Genomic DNA, 15489 nt, shown 5'->3' with positions numbered 1-15489 from the left:
AAAAAGGAAGTAGCCAGAAATTAGGGGTAAAAATAATTCCAAGAAAGGAAACTTTTATTCTACATAGAGGATGACTTGCGGGACCCATTTTGCAGCAGCTTCCTCAATGTTTCAGAGGCGGCATGATACCGAAAGAAAAAGGCAAGTGACAAATATCAGGTCCCAAAAATAATCCAAGAAAATACGTTTATTGTACATAGAGGGTGACATGCGGGTCCCATTTTGCAGCAGTGTTCTCAACGTTTCAAAGTTGGCATGAGATCGAAAGAAAAAGGCAAGTGACAAATATCAGGAGCCAAAAATAATCCATGAAAGAAACTTTTATTGTGCATAGAGGATGACATGCGGGTTCCATTATGCAGCAGCGGTCTCGACGTTACCAAGGTGGCATAGGAAGAAATATTTATCGTTCTGAGAGGCTGACATGCGGGACCATGAGGCAGCAGCATCCTCAACGTTTCAAAGGCGGCAGGGGATCAAAAGAAAAAGGAAGTAGCCAGATATTAGGGGGGCAAAAATAAACTCCAAAAAAAGAAAGTTGATTGTACATAGAGGATGACATGCGGGTCCCATGAGTCAGCAGCTTACACAACGTTTCCAAGGCAGCAGGGGATCAAAAGAAAATCAGAGGGTGAAAAAAATCCAAGAAAAGAAACTTTTATAGTACATAGAGGATGACATGCGGGTCCCATGAGCCAGCAGGTTCCTCAACGTTTCAAAGGTGGCATGAGATCGAAAGAAAAAGGCAAGTGACCAAATATCAGGAGCCAAAAATAATAATCCAAGAAAAGTAATTTTTATTGTACATAGAGGATGACATGGGGGTCCCATTTTGAGCAGCGGTCTCAGCGTTTCGAAGTCGGCATAAGATGGAAAGAAAAAAGGCAAGTGACAAATATCAGGAGCCAAAAATAATCCAAGAAAAGAAATTATTGTACATAGAGGATGACATGCGGGTCCCATTTAGCAGCAGAGTTCTCAACATTTCCAATGCGACACAGGACCAAAAAAAAGGAAGTAGCCAGAAATCAGGGGGTCAAAAAAATCCAAGAAAAGAAAGATTTCAATTGGGCTGCATCTGGCAGTCTGGGCCTTCGAACTATCCTGCTGACGCATTTGGACTCGTACAATTTCAGCCCACTCCAAAACAGGAAAGTCCTATGCTTCGCAAAAACAAAAAACAAGGAGAGTCAACATATAAGTTTGTTTATTTGAAAATAAAGATTTATTTTTTCCGTTTGCAATAGCTCAGAGCGAAATACACTGTTTATTGTCTGCAAAATAATCAAGATATCACAAGTTTTTGTACGGGGAGGCTGACATCGGGGACCCATGAGCCAGCAGTGTCGTCAACGTTTTAAAGACGGCAGAGGATCGAAAGAAAAAATAAAACAAAAATCAGTTGGTAAAAAAATAAAAAAATAAACATTTATCGTTCTGAGAGGATGACATGCGGGACCCATGAGGCAGCAGCATCCTCAACGTTTCCAAGGCGACACAGGATTTTTTAAAAAAAAGGCAAATAGACATAAATTAGAGGTCAAAATAACTCCAAGAAAGGAAAGGTTTATTGTTCATAGAGGCTTACATGTGGGACCCATGAGCCAGCAGAATCCTCAACGTTTCAAAGGCGGCAGGGGATCAAAAGAAAAAGGAAGTAGCCAGAAATTAGGGGTCAAAAATAACTCCAAGAAAGGAAACTTTTATTGTTCGTAAAGGATGACATGCGGGCCCCATGAGCCAGCAGCTTACTCAATGTTTCAAAGGCGGCATGAGATCGAAAGAAAAAAGGCAAGTGACAAAATATCAGGAGCCAAAGATAATCCAAGAAAAGAAACTTTATTATACATAGAGGATGACATGCGGGTCCCATTTAGCAGCAGCGGTCTCAACGTTTCAAATGCGTCTTGAGATCAAAAGAAAAAGAAAGTTGGTTGTACATAGAGGATGACATGCGGGTCCCATGTGTCAGCAGCTTACTCAACGATTTCAAAGGCGGCATGAGATCGAAAGAAAAAGGAAAGTGACCAAGAATCAGAGGGTGCAAAATAATCGAAGAAAAGAAACTTTTATTGTACATAGAGGATGACATGCGGGTCCCATTTGCAGCAGCGGTCCCAACGTTTCAAGAAAATAAAGTTGATGGACATAGAGGATGCCATGCGGGTCCCATGAGCCAGCAGCTTACTCGACGTTTCCAAGGTGGCAGGGGATCAAAAGAAAAAGAAAATAGCCAAAAATCAGAGGGTGAAAGAAAAATCCAAGAAAATAAAATTTTATAGCACATAGAGGATGACATGCGGGTCCCATGAGCCAGCAGGTTCCTCAACGTTTCAAACGTGGCATGAGATCGAAAGAAAAAGGCAAGTGACCAAATATGAGGAGCCAAAAATAATTCAAGAAAAGAAAGTTTTATAGTACATAGAGGATGACATGCGGCTCCCATTTAGCAGCAGTGGTATCACCGTTTGAGAGGCGGCAGGGGATCGAAAGAAAAAGGCAAGTGACCAAATATGAGGTGCCAAAGAAAATCCAAGAAAAGAAAATTTTGTAGTACATAGAGGATGACATGCGGGTCCCATGAGCCTGCAGGTTCCTCAACGTTTCAAACGTGGCATGAGATCGAAAGAAAAAGGCAAGTGACCAAATATCAGGAGTCAAAAATAATTCAAGAAAAGAAACTTGATTGTACATAGAGGATGACATGCGGGTCCCATTTAGCAGCAGCCGTCTCAACGTTTCCAAGGCGGCACAGGACCAAAAGAAAAATGAAGTAGCCAGAAATCAGGGGGTGAAAAAAATCCAAGAAAAGAAAGATTTCAATTGGGCTGCATCTGGACATCTGGGCCTTCAAACTATCCTGCTGGGCCTTTTGAATCGTACAATTTCATCCCACTCCAAAATAGGAAAGTTCGGATTTTTCTAAAAAAAATAGGAAAGTCATATGCTTCGCAAAAACAAAAAACAAGGAGATTCAACATATAAGTTTGTTTATGTAAAAATAAAGATTTAATTTATCCGTTTGCAATAGCTCAGAGCGAAATACACTGTTTATTGTCTGCAAAATAATCAAGATATCACATGTTTCTTGTACGGGGAGGCTGACATCGGGGACCCATGAGCCAGCAGCATCGTCAACGTTTTAAAGGCGGCAGGGGATGGAAAGAAAAAATAAACCAAAAATCTGTTGGTAAAAAATCCAAGAAAAGAAACATTTTCGTTCTGAGAGGATGACAAGCGGGACCCATGAGGCAGCAGCATCCTCAGCGTTTATTGTTCATAGAGGTTGACATGTGGGACCCGTGAGCCAGCAGCGTCCTCAACGTTTTAAAGGCTGCAGGAGATCGAAAGAAAAAAATAAGCCAAAAATCGTTTGGTCAACAAAATCCAAGAAAAGAGACATTTACCGTTCTGAGAGGATGACATGCGGGACCCATGAGGCAGCAGCATCCTCAACGATTCCAAGGCGGCAGGGGATCAAAAGAAAAAAAAAGGAAATATCCAGAAATTAATTAGGGGTTCCAAATAAATCCATCAAAGGAAACTTTTATTGTTCATAGAGGATGACATGTGGGACCGACCTTCCAACAGCGTCCTCATCGTTTCAGAGGGGGCAGGAGATCAAAAGAAAAAGGCAAATAGACAGAAATTAGGGGTCAAAAATAACTCCAAGAAAGGAAACTTTTATTGTTCGTAGAGGATGACATGCGGGACCCATGAGCCGACGAGCTTACTCTACGTTTCAAAGGCGGCATGAGATCGAAAGAAAAAGGAAAGTGACAAAATATCAGGAGCCAAAGATAATCCAAGAAAAGAAACTTTATTGTACATAGAGGATGACATGAGGGTCCCATTTAGCAGCAGCGGTCTCAACGTTTCAAATGCGGCTTGAGATCAAAAGAAAAATAAAGTTGATTGTACATAGAGGATGACATGCGGGTCCCATGAGTCAGAAACTTACTCAACGTTTCCAAGGCGGCAGGGGATCAAAAGAAAAAGGAAATAGCCAAAAATCAGAGGGTGAAAAAATCCAAGAAAATAAACTTTTATAGCACATAGAGGATGACATGCGGGTCCCATGAGCCAGCAGGTTCCTCAATGTTTCAAGGCATGAGATCGAATGAAAAAGGCAAGTGACCAAATATCAGGATCCAAAAATAATTCAAGAAAAGAAACTTGATTGTACATAGAGGATGACATGCGGGTCCCATTTAGCACCAGCGGTATCACCGTTTGAGAGGCTGCACGGGATCGAAAGAAAAAGGCAAGTGACCAAATATCAGGAGCCAAAAATAATTCAAGAAAAGAAAGTTTTATAGTACATAGAGGATTACATGCGGGTCCCATTTAGCAGCAGCGGTATCACCGTTTGAGAGGCGGCACGGGATCGAAAGAAAAAGGCAAGTGACCAAATATGAGGTTCCAAAAAAAATCCTAGAAAAGAAAGTTTTATAGTACATAGAGGATGACATGCGGGTCCCATTGAGCAGCAGCGGTCTCACCGTTTGAGAGGCGGCAGGGGATCGAAAGAAAAGGTAAGTGACCAAATATGAGGTGCCAAAAAATATCCAAGAAAAGAAATTTTTGTAGTACATAGAAGATGACATGCGGGTCCCATTTAGCAGCAGCGGTATCACCGTTTGAGAGGCGGCAGGGGATCGAAAGAAAAAGGCAAGTGACCAAATTTGAGGTGCCAAAAAACTCCAAGAAAAGAAAGTTGGTTGCTCATAGAGGATGACATGCGGGTCCCAATTAGCAGCAGCGGTCTCAACGTTTCCAAGGCGGCAAGGGATCAAAAGAAAAAGGAAGTAGCCGGAAATCGGGGGTCAAAAAAATCCATGAATAGAAAGAATTTTGGTTCATAGAGGATGACATGCGGGACCCATGATCCTGCATCGTAAACGGCTCGATCGGAGAGTGTTGAACGAGATGGCGCGATCGAGAAAAAAAACAATGCTAGAGAGGCTGCCATCTAGGCCCTACATCCCTGGGCGGTGCGGATTTACGTTGACTCGGCCGGCGAACCTGATATTTCGAGATGCACCACGTCCCGGGCCACCATACGCGACGTTTTGGCCGTTTTCGTCGGGCTAGGTGGCCTCAAAAACGAGAAAAAAACATTTTGCATGCACAACGGAGAGACCAAAAATCGTCGGCCATGGTACACCAGCAACCACGGCGCGACTTCAACTTCGTCGGCCATGGCAACTTTTCTTGTAGTGGTACCGCCCGCCCGTACCGAGGTCACAAAAACTCCAATCGGCTGAGAAAACTATAAGGACCTCGAAAATGCACACGAAAGAACGAAAAACTAGAAACTTCAAACCAATAAAATCAAAGAAAACTCTCTTGCAATAATCAGGAGTAAAAGGTACCATACTTTATTGGCCATCATATCATTTCTCCCCTTCTTCCATAGATGGTGGGTAGCAAATGTTGTTTGCACCATCACAAAGAATAGGAGAAACTCCTTCACAAAGATGAAGTGTACCTAGTGGAACAAAGACTGTAGATATTCTGCATGGTAATGCTTCTTTGTCCACGAATTCCCGATCTTCGGGTCGTTCTTCACTTCATTGTATAATCTGTAAATAAAATTCTTGCAAAAGCAAAATCCACCGGATCATTCTAGGCTTAACGTCAGTCCTTTAAAGGATTTCTTTCAAGCCCATACGATCGGTGTAGACTCTAACTTTTGAGTCAGTGATATCGATCTAAAATTTTCACAGGCGAATACAACTGCAAAGAACCCTTTTTCTATTAAAGAATAATTTATTTATGCATCATTTAGAGTCTGGCTAGCATGATCGATGATATTAACTTCATCACCGTCCTGCTGGCACAAAGTGACTCCGACAGATGCATGGTTTTCCTCACAAAGTAGATCGAAAGGTTTCTTCCAATTAGGTGGTTGCATCATAGGAGCTTTAAGTAGAGCTTGCTTAATAATCTTGAAAGCATTGAGACAATTTTCATCAAACTTAAACTGAACATATTTTTGTAATAGATTACTAAGGGGTCTTGCTATCTTAGAAAAAATCCTAATGAATCTTCTGTAAAATCCAACATGACCAAGGAAACTTCTTATACCTTTGATATCTCGTGGAGGTGGTATTTTCTCGATTGCCTCCACTTTCGACTTGTCAACTTCTATGCCTTTTCCCGAGATCTTGTGTCCAATACTATCCCTTCTTGAACCATAAAGAGGCACTTTTCCCAGTTCAAGACTAGATTAGTATCTTCGCATCTCTTCAACACTTTATGCAAATTACTCAAGCAACGGTTAAACGATGTTCCATAGACGGAAAATTCGTCCATGAACACGTCCATTATATGCTCAACATAATCGGCAACTATAGCGGTCATGCATCTTTGAAAACTAGGTAGAGCATTGCATAATCCGAAAGGCATTCTACGATAAGTATATAATCCAAAAGGACAAGTGAAAGTTGTTTTCAATTGGTCTTCCAGATGTATAGCTATTTGGGAGAACCCGGAATATCCATCAAGATAACAAAAATGGAATGTTTAGCAAGTCTTTCCAGAGTTTGATCTATAAAAGTCAATGAGTAATGTTCTTTCCTAGTTTACTTATTCAATTTTCTAAAATCAATGCACATCATATGTCCTACAATAGTTTGATTGGTACCATTTCATTGTGTTTATTTGGTACAACAATAAATCCTCATTTCTTAGGGATACAATGAACAAGACTCATCCAGTCACTTTCTTTAACATGATAGATGATACCTGCATCGAGAAGGCGGATGATTTCTTTTCTTACCACTTCCTTCATTTCAGGCATAAGTTTCCTCTGAAAATCAGCAACTGGTTGGGTTCCATCTTCCACAAATATTCGAGGAGTGGCTATCGAGCGACTAATCCCCTTCAAGTCATCCAAAGAATACACAAAAGCCTTACGATGCATTTTAAGTATCATCAGTAACTGTTTCTCCTCCTTTTCTGAAAGGTTAGGACTTACAATAACTAGATATCTATTTGTCTCATCTAAAAACTTATATTTTAAATCTGGAGGAAGATGTTTCAGTTCTGGTGGTGGTAAATCTTCATCTCCCGTTCTCTCAAGTACTTCATACTTCTCATTAGTTGAGTTATCAGCTATAGGGAGAGATTCCAAATATTTTTCAATGTCATTTTTATCTAATCCTATCATATTATCTTCATTTCCAAGTAAACTTGCCTCTAAATCATCTCCATGAGTATTATAAAGTATTGGGGAAACATTAGCAAGATTAACTTCCTCCTAGAAGTCCTCTTCAATAATTTGTTTATGAGTGAACTTCGAGAAATGTAAACTCATCACTTCCTCCCCAAACTTAAGAGAGATAGTTTCTTTCCTGTAGTCAATATTAGCTCCTGCAGTGTTTAAGAAAGTTCTTCCAAAAATGATTGGACAATGATAATCAATTGGCATATCAATGACAACAAAATCAATGGGATAAGTGTAAGGTCCTATTGTAATAGGTACATTCTTTATTACTCCCATAGGAACTCTAAGAGTCTTATCAGCTAGCATTATTGTCATATCTGTGTCTTCTAATTGTGAATGCTCAAGTTCATCTTGGATACCAAAATAAAATCTATAGGGAATAACAGTAATGGTTGTTCCAATATCACATAGTCCATAATAAGATGATCCACCAAAAGTGCAAGGTAAAACAAGTTTGCCCACACCTTTTGCTTTAACCATACCTTCTACAAACTGTGTAGCCTCAGAATCAAGCTCAACTATGTTCCAGTGTGCAAACATACCTAAAATACTTCCCTTGGTTACCTCACTCTCTCCATTTGCAACTTCATAAGTAGGTTCCTCTCTTACCTCCTCCTATTTTTGTTCTGCAAGGATTTGAGCTCTAATATGCCTTGCCGCTGTCATTGGGAAAGGGAGCGGATCATTGTAAGGCATCCTTTCAATGGGTACCACTTTGGGTACTTCAGCTTCAACTTGTGTTGCTTCAATGATTTGAGGTGGTGGAGTGTAATCAAGCCATTCTTTCTTGGGTGCTTCAATGAATTCTGTAAAAGCTTGAAGAACATCTAATACCATAACATCATCAAGATTAAGATCATTAGTTGTTTCTTTTAATTGTCCGTTGTTTTTATAAGAATTCAAACAATCATATTCAATTTCTATTTCTCCCTCACTTCCAAGATCAAAGCCCCGTGATACTCTATTTCTATGAACTTTGTCTTGGCGTATCCAAGCTTGCTCAGTGGTGAGTTCCATAAAAGATCCACCGGATAATAAATCTAATTCTCTTTTATTATCTTGTTCAAGTCCTCCATAGAAGACATGTAAAACATACCAAGGTGGTAAATCATTATGGGGACATTTTTGAACCGTACCTTTAAACCTGAGGTATGCTCTCATTAAGCTTTTGCCACGTCAATTCTTGAAATTTGTTATAGACCTTCTTGCTTCAGCGGACTTGACTTTGGGATAGAACCGAAATATAAATTCCTACATAAGATTCTCCCAAGTAAGAATCTTTTCTGCAGGTTCTATACCAAGATAATGCAGTGTTGGTTAGAGATTGGCTAAACAGTTTAAGTTTTAGTTCATCATCAGTGTAGTTTCTCAATTTAATTATCCAACATAACTCGGTAAAATAATGTAAATGACTATAAGGATCCTCATCGGGATCATCTCCTGCAAAACTATTCTCCTTCATAATAGCAATAAAACGCGGATGAATAGCATACTCCACGTCACTCCCGTTGGGGAATTCCTTAACGAACCCTCGGTTGAATCTCCCGAGGTATTCAGCTGCATCAAGCTTATTTATAAGCCCGAGAGAAGCCATGCTATTGCCTGAAACTATTAAACAAGTTTAGTAAAAACAATAATAGATAAGCAACTATGAACAAAGACCAAAAGCGCTAAGCTCCCCGGCAACGGCGCCAGAAAGCAAGAACACATATCAGTTGTAGGTAGTTTCGAAATAAGAGTATCGAACCATGAGGAGTTACTGGTTAGGGTCTTAATGCCCCTTGCTACTTTCTACTAAAAAATACTTAATAATTGTTTTCTAATCTCAAAATGTTTAAAGGTGGTGTTGTAAATGGTTGCTAAAGCAGTAAAAACGTTATGAAAAATGGGTTGAAACTTAATAGGACAAAGTGTTCTCAGGGATTATATCCACCTCTAGCACTAGGATTCATGTTAATCAAGATAAAGTATGATTTTAACTATATTGTGTGTAGGAGAGCTCTATATTGTGTGTGGGAGATGCGCCAAGAAAGCCATCGTTCATCGCATCTCTAAATAACCACAGCAGCTAGCCTTCTGCAAGCCATATATTGACTATTGCTATTAAGGGGTTTACCCCGCTGTTATCAATATGAGCTTTGTGAATCCCTCTTATCTCCTTTATTCATGTGTTAAAGCGCCGATATGGTAGTGTCACTTCCCGTCGTTCACTTTACCACATTTCAAAGAGTAGTTCCCTCTCAAGACCATAAGGCATATATTACATGGTGCACAACACATAATATCAAGAGAGAAAACTAACACACATTAATACTTAAAACCATAGATCATCTTAGATTCATCTCGTATTCATGCTAGGGTTTCTCCATCTCCCCAAGAACTAATAGGAATACTCACTCATGGAGACAATCAAGAACATCATCATAATCTTATGGAGGGAATTAAAGGAATGGAACGAATTCGAATACCAATCCACAATGGCAATCAAGATTACAACTATGGTTGGAGGATGATGATGGTGAAGGTGCAACGGTTGATGATTGTCGAGGTTTTAACCACGGCAGATGCTACGGGATAGCACATGAGAGGTGTAGAGAAAGGCGGCGTAGGAGATTCCGGGAACGAGATTGGCACACGATGTACCCAGGTTCACGTCCCCTCGGTGGAGGATCGCTACGTCCTACTATAAATAACTATGATCATAGTGTCGCCAGCATTAAGCGACTTTCTTTGTGGTAGCCGCCGGAGATGAAGGGGGAGATTGTATCCAATGAGAGATAATGTGTCCTCAAGGAGGTGCCCCTGGTGGCTTTATATATGCAGCCACCTAGGGTTTACAGATATAAGGCTGCTTGGGCCACTACGCTTCCTTCATGGGCCTTGTGCAGATCCAGTCGTTCCGGGCTTCAGTCGCTAGGACGCTTGGCCCAGTCGCCCGTCGACTGGAGCTGTCCTGGCCTCTCTTCATCCGTCGAGTGAGCTAGGTGATGAGCCCCCTAGGGCGTATCCCCATCAGTAGTCCCCGAGCGCGTCGTGGATTCGGCGAGGGCTTGAGGCAGGGCGCGGAGAGTCTTGGTGATGGACTGTGGCGAATCGGCGGCAAGCTCCTAAAACAGAGGAAACAATCGTGAAACAAGCAGCAGTCGAAACGAGCCAGTCGGCGTAGGCCAATCGGTGCGAACAGTCGACGTGAACCAGCCGGCGAGAGCCAGTCGGCGAAGACCAGTCGGCGTGAGCCAGTCGGCGAGAGCCAGCCGGCGAGAGCTAGTCGATGAGGGCCAGTCAGCGAGTGGCGCTGATGGAAGCGCGCCGAGTCCCCGAGTGTGGCGAGTGGCGAACTCGGGCGACCGGCGAGTGGGGTTGTCTGGAGCGTGCCGAGTCCCCGAGTGTGGCGAGTGGCGAGCTCGGGCAACCAGCGAGTGGCGATGTCTGGAGCGCATCGAGTCCCCGAGGGTGGCGAGTGGCGAGCTTGGGCGACCGGCGAGCGATGCTGGCTGGAGCGAGCCGCGTCCCCGAGCATGGCGAGTGGCGAGCTCGGGCGACCGACGAGTGGCGTTGTCTGGAGCTCGCCGAGTCCCCGAGCGTGGCGAGTGGCGAGCTCGGGCGACCGACGAGCGGCGCTGTATGGAGCGCGCCGAGTCCCCGAGCGTGGCGAGTGGCGAGAAAGACACCATGCCGTTTTGCAGAGAAGGAGAAACAAGTACAACTGCAATAAGGTTGCAATAAGGTGTATTTATGAAATATATTGAATACTTGTAAAGATCGTTCGACTTGTAGATAAAATGTGCATTGTTAAACAGATCAATTAGCAGTATGAAAGGTTTATGCGTATCTTTTCATGAGTAGGCAGACCTCCAGCATTAAACGCTTGCCGGGTAACAGAGACGCGATGCCAGCCGTTGAACCCGAAGACAAGGTTGACCTTTTGGTACCCAGGCTCACTACTTCAACGGACGCGAATAAACACCAAACAAAACCGAAACCAATCCAAATTATGATTATGTAATCCCTTAGAGGGTTGTATGCGACTGTGTGGTCGGCTTTGGAGATTGAACCAACATGCGGATACGTTTTGAACTTATATAACATGACGAATATAAATAACTTAGCTGGGCGGAGTCGACGTGGCGAGCGAGTGCGCGGCGGGTGAATCGGCGAGCGTGGCGATTCCGTGAAGGGCGAGTCGCCGAGCATGGTGAACCGGTCATGACGAGTCTGCGGCGGGTGAGTGCGTGTCGGCGGGTCCGCGCTTGCGAATCCGTGTTGGGCGAGTGCGTGTCGGTGGGTCCGCGCTTGCGAATCCGTGTTGGGCGAGTCCGCGACGGACGAGTCCGCCCTAGGCGCGTCCACGGGCGAGGCAAGTCCGCGCTGAGCGAGTCCGCGTTGGGCGAGTCCGTGTTGGGCGAGTCCGCGCTGGGCGAGTCCGTGCTGGCCAAGGTTGCGTTAGCGGAGTCCACGGAGACTAGCGACCGAAGAGTCCCCGAACGTCGCGAGTGGCGAGGCACCGAGACTGGTGACTGACGTTATTTGAAGCGTGTGGAGTTCCCGAGTGTGGCGAGTGTGCCATGATGGTTGTAAACCAGCTATCCGCATTGTGTCGCCCAAACTCGTGGCATTTATCGATCTAGCTTGAGGGCCTCAAATAGTGGATCCCCTCGCAGGCACATAAGTGGCAACAAGAGATTAGAATCCATGGTAAACAAAATACTCCAATCAATGGAAAAAAGAGACGTGTGCTTATGAGTTTCCAAGTTGCAATCGATGTTGAATTAAATAATGAAAAGAGTCTGTTACCGATCGATCTAGTATCAAACTTAGGAGCTGACTGAAGGCCGCTTGGATGTCTTTGGCGTCAGACGGCCGTGCGTCGCCCTTGAATCGAGGACGCTGCAGCACCGAGCCGCACGAGGCCAAGCACTACACTTTGATATTGGTCGCCCAGATCGAGTTGTCTGCCGCCACATAGTTGTTGTGGAAGACGAGTATACCAGATTCGATCTGGCCGTCATTCTTGATGGTGAGGGATTCTGCCCGGATCACCCCTCCAAGCGCCGTTTGCTCCACGGTGGGCACCACTGTGGTGGATGTGACCACGGCAAATGCTACAGGGTGCAACACTTCGTTGATGCGAGGGCAAGGTGACGTAGCCATCAGCGGAGCGAGGTGCACAAGACGGTTTTACCCAGGTTCAGCCCCTCCGAAGAGTAAAAGGCCTACATCTTGCTAGATCTATTGCTCAGTGGAGATTACAATGGAGGGCTCAGTCGCTTGTCGCCGAGAGCAATGGTGGTAAGATGCGATCTCGGGTTGTGTGCTTTCTAGGGTCTAGCTCGGGGGTTTATATAGGCACTCCCGATATAGGGTTTACAAGCAGATAAGTCCAAATCATATCACTTGCTATAAGGCCGGGATTCATTATCCCGCGTCCAAGGAAACTACGCTTCAGTCGCCTGGGCCTCCGATCCAGTCGCCGTCCCTGGGGTTTAAGCCCAGTCGCTCCAGGGTTCTAAGCCCAGTCGACCTAGCCGACTGGACCCCTTCTTGGGCCTTCTCTCCTGCGACGAGTGTGACTAATGGCACACCCCCTTGGGAATATCCCCATCAATGATGATGAAGGGGATGATGTCTTGTCCTCCGAGGATCCACGTAGCAGCCCGGATCTTGTCTTCTCCAAGTTCCTTCTTGATATCATATCTGGGCGGTATTTTCTGTTTCGTGGAGCTGTGTGTGTCTTATCTCTCATCCGTCTGCGGGAGGTAAAAGTATTTGACGAGGCGGTGCTTCTGAAGGGTGGTCCATACGGATGGTACTGGCAGGCCTTGCCCGTACCGATGCCCGTTAAAGCTACTGGAAGTTGTCTTCGCATAGTCCTTTCGCCCAGGTGCATGATTAAGTGCAAAAATGATTTCTATCACGTCAAAATGCCAGAAAATGATAGTTTTCATTGATATTTCATCATTGACTTATTATTTTGAGATCATGTGTAGACAAGCATAAAAAGACGTTGTAGCGCGGTGAAATACAAAAATCCTACCACTACTCGATGATATCTTGATAAAATAACGATGCAAAAATATGCTAAAAATTTACTCATCACTGCCACCGCGCAGGAACCGAATCACACCGCCACCACACTCCTCCACCAACCCACACGAGCAGAAGCGCCACACCGTCGCGGAGCAGAGCTGCAGCAGCAGCCGGTCGGAGGGGCCACGCCGTCGTCGCACCGCATCATCCGGTGCCCAGCCGCGAGCAGCCGCAACCACGCTCAAATGCTCCACGAGCCACCACAGATCTAGGCGCGGGAACCCAGGGCCACGACCGCGCGCACACGAGCCGGCCTGCCCCAGCGCCGGAGGGGGAAACCCCGCCACCTAGCCGGAGAGGCCCAGCGCCCGCAGCTCCCTGCACGAGCTCTCGCGAGCCTCAGCGCCCCCCGCGGAAGGGGAAGACCTTGCCGCCGCCTACCACACGGGCTTTTCCTGGCAACACGCGCAAGCGGCGGCGAGGGGAAGGAAGGTGGCGAGGAGGGGCCGAGTCCGGCGGCTAGGGTTAGCCGCCCGAGTCGCCCGATGCGGGACGACGCGGGGGGGGGGGGGGCGCAGCTCCCCTGTCCTTGGCACGTACGGTAGGCAATTCGTTCTCAACACCTTTGGCAGATCGAGTTGGATACCAGCGCCGGACATGGCTCTAGTGGAGTGGTGGAGCTCGGTCACGGTTCTCGCGGCTATGAGGACGTGACATCCATACGTTGATCATATTTTTTTTAGATAAACATACTATTGATCATATATATTGGTCCTTTGGAAAACTCTTTGTTTTTCCTTTTTACGAAAAAGACCACCAACTCTATTTATAAACATTCATATAGTAGTACTCCCGTGTTTTGAATTCACAACATGACATGATTTCTGAGCGTCATACCGGAACAAGAGATGTGCTTTTATGTTTTTCCCCTAATAGCATTGGCGGCTGGAAATTCTGTTGTGTTAGGTTTTACTCTTCACCAGCCCTTTCCTTTCATAGGTCAACTTTTATATGGGCTTAGGCCTCTTGGGCCAGAAACTTTTTAAGTGTTTAACACTCGTTCTCAAGATAGGTGGTAGATATCTATCAACTTCATTGTGTCACATGCCAAGTTTAACATGAGTAAGGTTGGTGATACCAACATTGATGAAGAAACGATCCTGCATTGTTTACAATACGTATGGCTAACTCTCTACGTTTTCAAGGGTCCCTTCCTCAGAAGTTTTAACTCACTCAGAAGGTACTTCACCTAGAGTATCTCACTCACCCCTTGAGATAGAAACTCTATATTCAGCTTCTGTCGTTGACCTAGACACAACTGTTTGTTTCTTGTTTCTCCATGAGACCAGATTTTCTCCCACAAATACACAGTTGCCCAACGCTGATCTTCTATCATCTTGACAACCAGCCCAATTAGAATCTCTATAGCATCCACCTCAAGATGTCTGCTCTTTGCAAACCACAACCCATTTCCCAGTGTCACCTTCAAGTATCTTAAGATTCTGTGCACTATATCAAGATGCCCACTCCTTGGCTCATGCATGTATCTGCTAACAACACACGCGGGCAAATGTAATGTCAGGCCGGTATGGCACAAGTATAATAGGCTTCCAACCAATTTTTGGTGATCATCTTTCTTCACTGGCTCACATGACTGTGTCGTTACTTGATGATTTTGTTCAATTGAGGTAGGGGCTGCACGACATCCCATCATGCCCATGTCACTCAAGAGGTCTAAGGTGTATTCTCGTTGACACAAAAATATTTCCTTCTCTGTCCGGGCCACTTCTACGCCAAGGAAGTATTTAAGGTTGCCTAAATCTTTCACTTCAAACTCATTGCTCAAACACTCCATCTATCTGTTTATTTTCTCCTGGTCATCTCTAGTGATGTCCACATAGACTGCAAGAATGGTGATCTTCTGATCATAGTGCCTGTAGAACACCATGTGGTCACCATATTGACCATACCCCATTCCACAAACAGCACGCATGAACCTATCAAATCAAGCTCTTGATAATTGCTTTAGACCATAAAGAGATTTCTTCAGCTTGCATACCTTTCATGTGGTTTGAGAGATACCGAAACCTAGTGGTAGTGGCTGCTCCATATTTCTAAACCAATTTCTCACTTGGCAGTTGGGCGATGTGTGTTACTCTGGACTTCTGACGGGATTTATATTCTGCTAAGTCCACATTTGAGTTACTTCACCAGGGATTCATTCATTTTGC

The sequence above is a fragment of the Lolium rigidum genome, chromosome 7 (genome assembly GCF_022539505.1).
Source record: "Lolium rigidum isolate FL_2022 chromosome 7, APGP_CSIRO_Lrig_0.1, whole genome shotgun sequence".
NCBI lineage: Eukaryota > Viridiplantae > Streptophyta > Magnoliopsida > Poales > Poaceae > Lolium > Lolium rigidum.
Note: the sequence above shows the minus strand (reverse complement) of the source record.